Raw genomic sequence first — 15,268 nt, forward strand, 5'->3', positions numbered from 1 at the left:
TCAAATGTTTAGGCCTATATTTCAGCACATTATTACGTGGGGGAGGGGGGGGGGGGGTTCCAAACATTGGAGACGAGGGGTTAAATTCAGCAATACCAATGGCCCTCCAATCCATTAATTGTATTTAAAACATAATTATTATACAGTTTATCAGTATCTAGGGGCGATTTGATGACCTGGAAATAGTCATGGTTTATCAGTCGATAGGCGTCGTATCGTGATAAAGCATTATTCATGTAGGGAGTAAGCTTAGGCCTAATTAGGACTACAATAATGATTATCCATTCACAGGAAAGCAATCACGTCTAAAAGAATCGTTATATAGGGCGTACGTGAAAGATATCTCAGTAGGCCTAGCATTTATTTCTTGGAACCTCATGCTATCGACATCTTTGCAACAAGTTAGGGTCTACCTCATCTTGATTATCTATTATAATGGAGTACGGTACGATCTGTTTGGCAGTACTGTATCAGGTGCTGATAGAAAGAATAATAAAAGTGCTGTACTTTCTTCGTAAACTTATTTTATTAAAGTGTTATTTTAAAAGAAACAAATTCGAGATACGAAACAGATCAACTGTCAGGAATATTCTTATGTAGGCTTAATTGACAATGTATTATGATTTATATCAAATCGGGTGTTATTAACATACAATAAAGGTAATATTAATAAATAATAATTAATAAACCCGGTTTCGAATTCTTACATTAATTTGAATGATTTATGAATATTTTATAATATGAATTATTATTCCCAGACAATGCGGTAAAATGATTGACAACGTCAGTGTGCAATTTACATGCAGCTGTTAACGGGAGAGGTACATGAGCGGCATCATGTCTAGCGACAATAAACATTTTACAGTATCACGTCTTCTGACAGCAATCTTCGTCATATATGATACTATTAGTGAGAGATAATTTACGTTTAGTTACTATTTAGGAGTTAGGTGCTGCTATATGGTATGGGATTGCAGCCGTCAACAGGTACGATACTGCTGAGTGTGTACCGTCGGTAGACGACTGAGATACCGAACGAGAATCTTCGCGTGGTAGGCCTATGGCTTAGCAGTTTACTTTGGAAAAGGATGGCATTCATCTAGATTTCACTCTTTTCTGTATACTAAAGGCCATGTTTTATATTCGGACATTCTAAAATAACGTTTAGGCATACTTCATTTAAACTAAGATCAAGAAATGTCTAGGGCCATTATTTTAAGACAAGCCTAATATTCTTTTTTGCAGGGTAGGCCTAATGTGATGAAGGAATGAACGAATGAAAAGTGTGAAAAATGTGTAAATAGCCAGCCGACTATGCCAGAGAAGTGTGTAATCTTAGGCTACTCTCTCTCCTCTCCAATCAAACTCGAAAACAATTAAACAAATATTATGGAGAGGACTAATTATGGACTGTAGGCATAATTTGAATCATTCTTATTTTGTTATACAGAAACGTTGATAAATACTAAAATTGTTAACACTGTTCGTTACGTATGATTAAAAAGGGGGCGCCGTTTACCTAACTGAAGAGCCAACAATATCGGCATGGATTCGAAATCAACTCTGATGGTACAAAGTCTTCTCGGATAATAACTATACACCATAAAGAAGACTCAATTAATCCTAATTAATTAATTTTGAGGCCCATTTTTAATACATTGAATATTTTTGGTTTAACATTGGCTATTTTAAGAGGATGATTATGTGTTCTTCTTGAACAGCCTGCATAACCTGTTTGATTAATATGAATTTTAAATTGAAATTGTTTATGGCATGCTGATCTATCCTATATATATATATATATATATATATTGTTTATCTATATTTTATTGTTAACCATTTTTGATGTTGTATTGTTTTATGTTTCAAACCTGTTAGTGGCGGTATTTATCGCTGTTGGTTTTGACTGAATAAAATAAAAATTTAAAAAAAATAAATAAAAAACCTTTAAAACCAGGGAAGAGTGTAATTTCCCTCTTCCCTGCCTAATGCCAATTTTGGATCCTTCTCAATTTTCTGGTTTTTTAGACTTAGTAAAAAGTATCGTAGGTCGTATGACTCCAATATTGTAAGCCTGGACATACGAATAACAACAAAATATTAGTAGGTCTAGGTATACGTGTATACTGTGAATGTCTCTTAATATTACCTTCTGTGTGAATGGGTCTAGACCGGCAATAACGCCGGCTTGCTTACCGCAATATTGCCGAAGTTCTGTGTGAAAAGGCCTTTATACAAAAGTGTATGGAACTTTTAAACCTATAAAAATGACCTATTTTTAGTAGAAGCTCTTAACACGAATGCATTTCGTTATGCGACAGATAAGTGGTACTCTACCAACACTTTGCTTTCATTTTATCTGTTTAACTGTTGTTCGTGCACAAAACTTGTAAATTATTAAACGATTTAGATAATTATGAAGGTTAAGGATTTTAATAAAACATTTAGGTAGAATAATGTTCTTTCAAACATGTGTTTGGGTTTTAATATGATATTATAATTATTCTGATAGATGTATGATACATAATATTATAAAATTAAATAAATATATCATTGCATGCTATCATTCTAAATATCTAACTTTCAAACTTTTGCATCCCTCTTTTTTCATTTCATCCTTTTTATCTTGGTGAAAAGTGAGGATACTACATTTTCCTCCCCTGAGTTTATAGCCTCTCTACTCGAACACAAATAAGATCATAAATATAAGATAGTTTTACAAGAAAATTTTAATCATGTATTTTACCGCCATTTTTCATTTTGACATTTTAATTAACATCGTATCTAAAATTTTAATGAAAACAAATATGGTTAATACTGAATTCAAGCATCTTATTATGTAAATATACCTGTATTTTAACTACTTTAAACACTTAATTTTAATTGTCACAAATGTACTTATATGTATATAATATATTCACCAATGAGAATTTAAATAAACGTGAGATGAACTCACACAAGACAACAACAAAATATTATTATAACAGGCAAAGAACACTTGTTATTATTATTATTATATACATAATTATTATAATGATGTATACATACCGTCAAATGTTTATTTTGAAACATTAAACTAATACCAGACCTAAATAATCTAGGAAATCTAGGAAATACATATATTAGAAAAACCCTGATTCTGTAAGTATTGTCAATTCTGTATAATTTATACGTTTTCCACATTGTCTCTGAAGCTTCCTTGTCACTCTTCGATAGCTTCGTTGTTTTTTGGTTTTTGAGCTGCAAAGGTATCATTCGTTCATATTATTTGGTCAAAATCATTGTAAACATAATTATGTATACATCACAACAAGAACAATGGATTAAAAATGGCATAAAACTGCAATAAAACAATAAAATGCAAAAAAAGAGTGAGCAAAAATATCAATCAATACCGTCATAATAATTAACCTTCTTATGTAATTTTCAACTTTTGTTTGTGGCTATATAATAATAGTATTTAAAAAAACTCTTAATTTTTTTTTAAAAAAAGCAAATTTATGTATATTTATGCAAATGGTAGACAAGAAAGCCTATTTTTGTAATAATGTCGTAAATTATTATTAAACCTACTTAACCCATATTAAAACCAAGTGAATGCAAGTAGAGCAGACAATTCTTGAATAAAAGAAAATAATTTAGTCATTTTCAACAATTGTGAAGATTTCTCTTCTGTGTCATTCATTTCAAATATGTCATCAACACCCACACACTCTGAAATGTATATTAAATGTTTTATTTTTTGTGTGAGTGCAATAAACTTATGCAACCGATGATCCTCTATTCCTGAATATTAAGCCGATTTACTTAATTGGTAATTACGTACTACGTATCCCATATACACAAACACAATAATAAGTAATTTCACATTTTACATAAATAATAATTATATAGGTCTAAAGCTCTGTCTACACTATCAAACTTTATGTGTCAAAAAACGAGATGTCCCCATATATGGTCATGCTGATGTCATATCACTACCATATTTGGGCACATCACTTTTTTTTAGTCAAACTAGTTTAAAAATGTTGGTAATTAGGCCTACTGTTACTTACTTTTATTTGATCGCATATTTTTGATACAGAAAAAGGTTAATTGTATTCTCTGTCTACACCATCAAATTTTATGTGTCAGAAAAATGTGATGTGCCCATATATGGTCATGATGATGTCATATCACTACCATATTTCGGCATATCACTACCATATTTGGGCACATCACTTTTTTTTGTCAAACTTGTATTTGATCGTACATTTTTGATACAGAAAAGGTTTATTATAATTATATAATTTCATTTATTAATGTTAACTAATGAACTTAGATTTATGCTTTTGGCGAATGCACGCCAGGTGGGGGTACCAGTGTTTTGATCAATCTAAAGTGGCACAAACCTACATATAGCAACTTCTTTTATTATTGAATATATGGTACATTATACTTCATTATGTTAGAACTAGGTCGAGAGTGACCTAGTTACAACCACCTAACATGCCCCACAAATTAATAGAAGTTAATATTAACTTCGGCACATTGCTAAGAAATATATTATTACAAAAAAGTACAAGAGACAATATTACGGTTTTTTTTATTGTACGTAGACATCAATCAATAATATTTTAACTTTATTTTAGTAATACTGGTGATTGTATTTCTAGTGGTAATATAAATAAATTATTTTGTGTTTTTGGGTTTCCCACTTGTATTTCATTATCTTTAAAATGTTTTCATTCATTATGAATTTTACAATTATACATTACCTAATCTAATTCATCATAATTACATTGTTTGCTATGCTAATATACATAGTAAAAATGCAACCGCGGCCTCAAAGAGAAATGATTTGTCATCCGCCACCCTGAATTATCGACATTAAACAAACGTAACAAACTTGTGTCCGCCTGCCGGCACAGAAAGAAAGCATTGTTACATAACAGCTGACATTCCAAAACACATCACCTGTAAATGCTAATTCTACAAGTAAATAAGCAACGTTGTAATTGATTGTTGTCATCATAGTCTCTGACTCACGAAACAAGCCTGTAGAGACCAACTGTAGTTTTTACTTCTTTTCCAGACTTATACATTATATACATTATACATTATATTAACAAGCATTCAATAAAATTTTAATTGAATACTTGTTCGTTTTGTTTGCTGCAATTAAATGTATTAACAGTGAAAAATATTAGTTTGCATAAATTACTATTATCTTACAATTATGTTTAAAAAAAACCAAATCGACTAATTATAAGGCAGATTTGAATGAAAAATATATCTAATAATATTTTATGTTGAATCTAGTTCTTTTTAACAAAGCAATATTTTGTTTTTTTATAAAATATAGAATAAACATGGATCAGGTAACTTGACAGGTAACTTGACAGGTAACTTGACAGGTATAGTATTAATGAATAGGATATAAGAATACTAAGAATAATCAAGTTTACAGGTCTAGTCCCTGGACCGATGCTTGTTATTGTAATATTTAGAATGTTGAAAGATAGTTGGCGCTATTAACAAAATTTAGGCAGTACGTTAAGTAAGTGAGGAAGTGGATATAGGCGCCTGTGTATACAGCTACATGTTGGTTGGTCGGTCGGTCGGTCGGTAAACACTAATTTGAGCACGCGACTGCAGCCATGTCTTCAAGAAAATCGCCCCAAAATGCTGACATGCCAATATATGTTTGGACAGACAGTAGGCCTAAATGGTGTAAGGCCTAAACATTTTAAGTGCTTAACTTAACCCAATGTTCACGTTAGGTCCCTATATAAATAAACATTATGTAAATGAAAAGAATCTAACTGACCGATTGAATAATGTATTTTCATTATTATTTTAAATATCTTAAATACAGTTCTGTGGGTCCTGTTCTGCTACGAAGAAAACAATAACCGATTATTAACCGTGTTAATAAATTACCGCCACTTTCTTTGCAACACAAACGATGCATTTTAGATTGTTCGTTTCTGCTTAGAAACGCTGTGAGTTTTCTTCGAAAGAAGATTTTCTATACAAAGTTCGTTGAATTATGTTGTCAACCAATTTCCATTGAAGTTATCAATAAAGTATAGTTAACCGGAAAAAATATTCGAAGACCGCTATTTTGTAAGATTATTTATCATCCTGCATAAATACACCAACGCCCCCACTCCCACCCGCCCCAATTTATTATCTATCGATTTATTGGTTATCAATCCTCAATCTTTTGCCTATTTTTTACATTATACTTTGTGAGTGTAAAAAGTTTCACATTACTGTAATTAATTATACATCCAAATACAAACTACTGGGGAAAAAATGACAATCCTCTGATCTCAAAGATAAAGTGACAAATAGGATATTAATTAGATATCTTGATTAAAGTTATCTTCCCTTCTGTGGCATGATTGATTTGGTTTTTACATTTTAACCGTGAAATATTGTTAGAATAAGCAAAAAGCTAACAATTATACCAATTTCCAATGTAGCCCCCTCTATAGAAAGCATGGATAATTATTATTCAAATAAGAAAGTTTACCCATAGAGGGCGTTACTTTTTTAAGATACAATTTTACCCATGTCAGAAAGTCGTCGTATTATTATTAAAGAATGTTGCAAAGTATCATTTTTTTAAATTAAAAAATGTATTCTTTTATCCGATTATTTCCCATCCAAAACGATTATTTATAAATAATAATGTATAATTTTTGTATTCTTTTATAATTATATTGTCCTTCACTTTAGGCCTACCGATTAATAAAAAGAGCTTTGAAGTAACAAAAGGTAAAAAAAACATTGTTTTTTTTTTAAATTTTTTTATTAGACTTTTTTATGTATTTTTATTAACGAATGTGTGTATTATCTATTTACCTAGTTTGTTTTGTGTAAAGTTCAATGAAATTAAACTAGTTTGTGTATGTAAAATATAACAGGTTCTTAATCACTTTATTAGGCTACATGGAATATTATACAAATAATGAATGTTTATGAGTGCAATGGTACAAATAATGGCACGAGGTGAATGATGAAAGGTTATATCAACGAGGCAAAGCCGAGTTGATATAACCTTTCATCATTCACCAAGTGCCATTATTTGTACCATTACACGAATACAAAACATTCATTATTTGTTTTATATAACATCTAAATAACAAACAAAAATGTTTCAAAAAGTACTATTTAACGATCGTTGAATAGTGCGTACTATTGCACGCCATGTGACCCACATTCGTCCAATCAAATGACAGGAATTTATATAGGTGTTATATAAAAACAAATAATAGCACATTAGAGTGGCGTATTTCTGAATAATGTATGAAATTTAGAAAATAGAGCCGTTTTGTGGAAAAGGGGAAAGTCATAACGTGTTCAATGGCGCCATGTAAATGCATGCACTGTACTCATTTCGGACGATTCCATATAAAACGTCCGTGTGTGATCGAAAGAGGTAATCCAGCCCGGATTCTCCAGTCAAATGCCGGGGCGCTAGCCGTATTAGAACTGTAGCTTTAGGATTATCCATTTTTAGTCACGTGCAACGCGACTCTACAGCTCACTATGTCGGTCGGTTGGTCGGTAAACACTAACTTGAGCACGCGACTGCAGCCATGTATATGGCCTTGTTTCTAATACGCACCCGCATTGAGGATTCTGCAGCAGTTTAATGTAATCTGAATTGGCCTACGTCGGTCCCACTCACCCAAGAGATACATAAGCGTAACATCTTAATCAATTAATGACCATATTTTACCTTTTTTTAATAACAGAGCTAGTGAAGAAATTAAAAGATGATAAGTTATATAAAATTGTTAAACCAACAATGAGATTATACATTTGCTATCTACAAAGTGTAAGCCTCTATCGTATAAAATCAAATAACATGCAATCTTATTTACATTGCAAGAATCTTCCTTGTTGTTAATCCGTTTGCCAACATCTCATGAGTGTGCGTCTGTACTCAAATAACATGCAATGCGCAGGTAATTCTAATTCAAATAAGGTGGAGCTAAAGTATTTACTAAAGAAAACTTCTCCAATCATTGGACTTATACCTCTATAATGAAGATATCAAGCTAAAGATATGAGATGAATATTCAGATGGGCCTAGAAGATATATAAATAGATGCATAGCGTTTACCTCACAGTAGATTCAGGAACACTAAATGTTTATTAGAATCGGTGTTACATAATAAACTCCTTTAAGATAAAACAGTTGAAGAAAACTGCATCATCCTTATTCTTGAAGTTTTGGAATAAAAGTTTGCTGAAACTATGGAGAGCTTAATTAGCATTGAGCCTATTGACCTCTCGAAATCGTCGTTACAGAAACTAGCAGAGAATAATTGTTTGGAAAAATACTCTGTAAAAAACATTAAAAAAGATCAAACTGATATTTCACTTCTAAATGAGTTAGTTACATCAGAAGGAAACCAGGAGCAAATGATAAAGTTAACTTCAAAGACGGCATACCATCGTCATCCTAAACCTCCATATTCGTACATTGCGTTGATAGCAATGGCCATCAAGGATTCAAGAAGTGGAAAATTAACTTTAGCCGAAATCAACGAATACCTTATGAATCGGTTTCCATTCTTCAGAGGTTCTTATACGGGTTGGAGGAACTCTGTTCGGCATAATTTGTCATTGAACGAATGTTTTGTCAAGATTCTTCGTGATCCTACTAGACCTTGGGGTAAGGACAACTATTGGGCAATTAACGAAAAGAGTGAGTATACCTTCGCTGACGGTGTATTTCGGCGGCGACGAAAGAAGATAAAAAGTAGGCCTAAACACAACTCTTCATTAAGTAGCAGTAATCCACAATTGGCTGAAATTTCACGCCGAAAAAAGTTTTCAAGTGCGTTCAGTATTGATCAGATTCTTGGTACAGAACTATCGCAAAGTTACCGACCAGAAAGTATCAAATCTGTTCAAAGCAGTTCGAGTAATTTTACAATGTTAACACAAACTTCTAGTCCCGTGTTGTGTCCTCGGTCCGTCAGACCCGTCCCGATATACGCAGTTAAACAACCAGATAAAGAAGAACCGATGTGTTTACAATGGTCACCTTTCCAATCGTCAGGTAACGTATTACCAGCTTTTAATCCCCACCTCAGCACACTAATGAGGTATCCTAACCATCTGAACCAAGAGTCCCAGATACATAACGTGTTGCAAGCATGTCGACCAAGTGGGCCTGTTCTGCCAAGTTACTGCATTCCACCGTTTATTCAAAACTCTACAAGTTTAGTCGATATTCAGGCTATGCAGAGATTTATGCTTCACGCACGACAATCAATGATGTTTGGACCTTTGACGCAATATTTCAAAGATGATTAGACATCTTTTATATTGATGATCTAGCCGAAAGTGTACACAATGCAGTAAAACCATCTGCAAATAGTTTAACTTTAATTTGAGCATTTGCAAGTCACAGTACCATTGTGTTTTGAACTAAAATTTTACACTTGCATATTAGTAATTATTATGTATTCTTCAGTCAGTCAGTTCCATCAGCTAATTGTTTAAATAAACTTAAGATGTTTGAAGATATTAAATCAACCTTAGTTTGAGTTATGATATATAGTTATACATTAAATATTACTTTTAGTGTCTTAAGTCTCTACTACAGCAAACTTTAATTTTCAAACTCGAGTTTGGCACTTTACCAGAGTAGACCAGTTGTTGACAAACTTCGGCAAAACTAGTTTTCAGAAGTTAAGCCATTTGTCTAGTATGCTGAAGTTTTATCAGCGAATCAAATAATAGTTTTATAATCATATGACCCTGCATATGAACAACACAATGCTTCCAGTAACTAGTGTTAGAGACATGCAACCCAAATTATAACCAGTGGCAAATTCAGGTTTTGCAAACTTAAGTTTTATTATAATATCTGCTAGCTTTAGTGAAGTCATTGATAAGGTCTATTACCAAGACAACTCGAAAGCAAAAAATAGTCAAACTGGCTGCCAGCCAATTGGATTTTGGTTGAATTTTACCATTTATTTTTTCATGTTATATTATGACAAAACATTTTTTTCCCCGGTTTTTTTTTAACGGAAGGGATTAACTTTATTAAAACTACAAAATAACCTATTCAAAGTCTGATTTAATTAATCTTCATTTTGTATTGGAAGACAATACATCTTTAATAGATGCCCTATGTTTAGATTGTGACGTAGTTCTTTAATGTTCACATTATGAATCAGCAGGTGCTTTTTTGTCCATTATTGCAAACACAGGAGTGATGGATGATGGTAGAAGCATTTACTAAGCCAAAGTTTAAATAGTCCGATCACTATATAAACTTAAAAAGCTATTACATAGCTCCCGTCTGAATGTCAAACAAAACTTTCTTAGCTGTTACGGTAGTGTTTGTAGTGTTTAATTCGGTTGTTATACGTATTGTTGTTGTGTATTCAGGATGTTGTGTATTGGAAACTTTGTCAATTCACGATCGTTGGTGTATAAAGGAAGGTTTACTTAAGACACTCCATCGCCTATAAGAAGCCCAAAAGGTTCTGTATTTCATTGTTAATAGAGTACTGTAATAGTTATTATGATTGATTGTTAGACCTAGTTTATTGAAGAGGGTGTTTCAAATAAAGGTTCTTAGATTATGTTGCGTTTGTCGGTGGCAAATAGACTAAGTAAATATTTACAGAAACATAACTAGCACCATGGACGAAAGAGTGAAATCAATTGTAATTTCACTTTTCCCTGCTAGCACAAAACATGTCGTATTCAAAAGTCCTGAATAAAACTATAATAAAAAATTCTGAAGAAAATTATGTTTATATTATGTTTAATTCTCTAAATGTCTATAGTTGATGTAACCTGTAAAATAGTGGTAGTATTTTGACTTTAACATACCTTTAGAAGTGGTAAGAAAATTAGAAGCAATAGGCAGGCCTACAGTAATATAATATTGTATTGTAATATTGTATATATAACAGAAATAATATGTCAATGTGAATTATAAATAAAATAATCAGCGACATACTGCAATATCGCCGAAATGTTGAACTTTTGACACTTCTATTCAAGTATGTTAATTCCTTTTGAAATGGGCCTACAGCTCGTTTGCCTTTATTTGTTTGTCCAAACAGTAATCTTTTTCAATTTGTTGAATTTGTTTTGTTGAGTTGTTAATATTGTTATTAAAAATAAAACGTGTTTCTACAATCTTACATCTTTGTTTTTATTTCAGTGATACAAAATACATTTTGTTTAACTGCATATTTGTATTGTGACTTTAATGATAATGTCCTCTGTAAAATGAAAATATGTCTACACATTTTTCCATGTTATTGTCAAAAAAACCCTAAAACTTACTTACAATTAACTCTCAGACAACGGTTTTGAAGTTAAATTTTATTTTATATAAATCTTTAATTTATCGGACTCTAGCTCACTATGTCGGTCGGTTGGTCGGTCGGTCGGTTGGTAAACACTAACACACAGCCCTCCTATACCGTATGGCCTTGTTTTTCTTCGAAGTGAATAACTTTCTTAAAACTACAAACGTCATATTCAAAGTTTGATCTTATTCATGTAATGGAGAACAATACATCTTTCGACGAAAGGCAGAACACAGAAAATAAAAAAAATAACTATTGATATAAAGAAATATCCGACATGTTGGTCTTTTTTTTCACAGCTAAAAGTTAATAATTACTGTAGTTTATTTTAGGATGTTTCAAAGGTAAACATTTCTACTAAAACCATTGTAAACCTTCGTCTTTTTCTCTTTTATAATACAAATCAATCCGCAACATCAAAACACATTCTCGTGTATAATTATCGTTCTCCAGATTAAAGATTAACTTGTCACCATGAAGAAAACATTTATAAATATTTTTGTTGAATATGGCAGTTTAATGTCACATTATACTTATTCACTTTTACAAAAATTGGATCGAAAAACTACCTGAAAAAATGTAAATTTAAAGCAAAAAAATGTCAAATTGACTAGAAGTCAATACATTTTTGATTGACTTTAACTGGTTTTTTTTTGTATTTTAAAATTAAGTAAGTCATTATAAGTGAAAACATTATATTCTTACAGAAGTGATTAACTTTAAATGGCCTATTTAAAGTCCTGTTTTATTAATCTTCATTTTTTGTGGTTTTTGAGGGACATCTTTCACTTAGTCGTTTGAAATAATCATTTTTATATTATTATTAGACAAATTATTGGTATTAGGCTAATTATTGGTATTAGGCTATAATATGTTTTTACATTCATTATTGGATTATTGGATTAATCGTTGTAATAAATATCAAACACAATTGTTTGATAATCAAATTGCAAAGTGTTTGACTATTAATGTTTAAGTGGATATTAATTACTAATAAGAAAAATACCAATTGAACTTACGGATCTTGTTTTGAACTGAGACATCCTAGATAGCAAATATAGACATTGTAAGATTCACCGTTAGTCAAATATCCGCTGCAGTTACAGACTTATCTTCGTTTACACACTGATCAAATACGTTGGCGAAAGCAGCATCGCTCGAATGTTTAAAGTTTGTTGGACGTGACTTTGATGAAAATGTACAGGCTTAAGGTAAATAAGTTTTCAATATAATTTGATTGCTTTAAAAAGGAAATAATTGATCATAGACTAACTTATTATTCTTATTATAAAAAAGCAATGTAAAAAACAGTTTATGTTAGAAAATCATAAAGTTGGCAGCAAACATGTTTTATGATTTACTATAATATTAAAATTAGAAAATTAGAAAATTATAAATTAATATTATAGTGGCAAGGTGTAGTTAATCATTCAGCGATCAGCATTTTCATGAAGATATGATGATCTTAAACCATTTGAATGTAATTTTCGTTGCATTTTTAGTCGCGTGTAACGTGACTTTATAGCTCGCTATGTCGGTCGGTTGGTCGGTCGGTGAACACTAACTTGAGCACGTGACTGGAGACATGTATATGGCCTTGTTTAAAAAAAAAATCAAACAAACATGATGATTTACACATAAATGATGTTAATACTATCCGTGACTATTCAACGTATTATTGTTCTAATTTCATTTATCGGTCTTTTTAAGTTCTCTTATATTTTTATGGAAAAAAAAATGAATTCACACACAATGATGTTTTCAATTGTTAGTGTACATAATAGCCTACATTCTTTTTCAATCATACTGTTAGAAATTTTTCAAATTGATTTGATAATTGTTTTATCTCAGGGAATGCTGTTGCGACTTTAGACCGTGATGCCAAATGAATGAAAGTTACTATTCGTATTGCAATTTGGTTTCAAATTAAGTTTTAAATTTGTATACATTTCATTTGTCTTTTATTTATCTTTTCTTGGTTCTTTGTGTGTCAATCTCTATTGCAGCTCAAACGTAGCATAGGCCTACTGGGATTGGACATGTGAACTTGATATTAAGAAACACCTCCCATAACTGTTGAATATCAACAGGGGCTGAATTTGAACCAGAAGACCGGAGTAACCCTCTATTCACGAAAGATGCCCTGGATTCGTTTACTGTACCTCAATTGTAAGATCAGACCTTATACAAATTATACTCCAAATGTGGTTTTTTTTATCCAATCAGTGCAATAGCAGACCTACTAGATAGTGATGAAGTTCTCTTCTTTTTAGGAATCCTGTCTCTGCGTGGTTTTGTGTGTTGTATTTTTCTTGTTCTTTGTACATGTTTGGTAAATTGTATATTTATGGGGACAAAAATTAAAATAAATGAAATGAAAAATGAAAGACTTGTTCTACCACCAGTACTATGGTGAGACTTGAACCTGCGCCGATATTTTGAATTTGCGGCCACTTGACTATTTAGTATACATATCTTTCAATTTAAAAAAAATACAAAGAATTTAAATTTCCCCTAAGTTAGTTATGTGGTGATGATTGATAGCAGGCAAAGGCCCATACGTTTTTAAGTAGCGTTTATTGATTACAGATTAAATTGAGCAATAATGTAGTAATGAATTTTCCCAATTGATTTTATTTGCACACGTGCATTGTTTGATAATCCGTTTGACTAATGAAACCAAAAGGTATATAGAATGTCGGTTAGTTGTATTGCATTGCATTCTGCGCACGTGTCAGAACACGAGTCCGTCTATTTACAAATCACTTAATTAATATCAGGGTGATGAAATAGATACATACAAATCTGATTACTGAACTACCAAAAGAGGGATGTTATCGTCGTATTAGTGCCTTGGTCTAATATTTAACTGATCTTCGTTTGTGAATCTACTTAAAAGATCGTATTGGTTACTATATTTGAAAAACTTTTTCTTATAACAGGGGATATAAGTTGCTGAACAACTATTAGTATTGTGTACACATGATTTATCATCAATTATTATAGCATGTCATTAAATTAATATGGCCTGGAATAATATAAATCGATTATTTTACATTTTGTCTTTAAAAATTCACTTTCTAAACGTTAAATTTGTTCAGGTCTTTTTGTACTAATTTGTACTGCTGTATGCTAATTTCGCACACTGTAACAACTTTTTTATGTATGTGTTGAAATGAAATTTAAAAAAAACAAAAAAAAAACAAAAAAAAACAAAAAAACTTTTATTTTTTTGGGGATACTCATCTCATTGAGAATGTTGCTAGGCTTACCAAGCACTAGTGCTAGTAACATGTTTGCCACGAGGAGAATTCCTTCTTTTTACAAGCATGTCCGCCGCAACTATCTGTTACGATCTACAAATATCACCAAAGGGAAAAAATCCTTGTTTAGTTTGATTTTCTGTTGTGTATTGTTTGTTGCATATATGGAATTTTTATTGTGACATAACGTGATCAATCAATCAATATAATTATGCTAATATAATATTTTCTTGCAATTTTCCATTTTATTGGTCGAGAAAGTTGCCTGCTGTATGATGCAAGTCATTTTCTTTTAATAATAATTAATATGTAAAACAGGATTTTGTAGTGGTTTAGTTTTCCTATCATTTTTTCTAGTCTTTAGGCCTAACAATTTGTGTGCGTCGAAGGCTCGAGTTCGTATTTATTAGTTGTCAAATGTTAGTAGGTTATGCTGCCCTTTAACAATGGGCTCAAAGTTTAGATGCAAAATATTGTAAGCAAGCAGGCTAGATGTCATTTTTTTAGATTTTTCATCTGCTTTTGATAAAGTACCCCATAAGCGTCTAATTAAAAAAGTTAACATTAGGCCTATTGGCTTAAACAAAGGTTTAAATAAATGGATTCAGAATTTTCTTTTAAATAGAAAACAAAGAGTTATCTATAGAGGTGAAGTATCGC

The sequence above is a fragment of the Antedon mediterranea genome, chromosome 8 (genome assembly GCF_964355755.1).
Source record: "Antedon mediterranea chromosome 8, ecAntMedi1.1, whole genome shotgun sequence".
Taxonomy (NCBI): Eukaryota; Metazoa; Echinodermata; class Crinoidea; order Comatulida; family Antedonidae; genus Antedon; species Antedon mediterranea.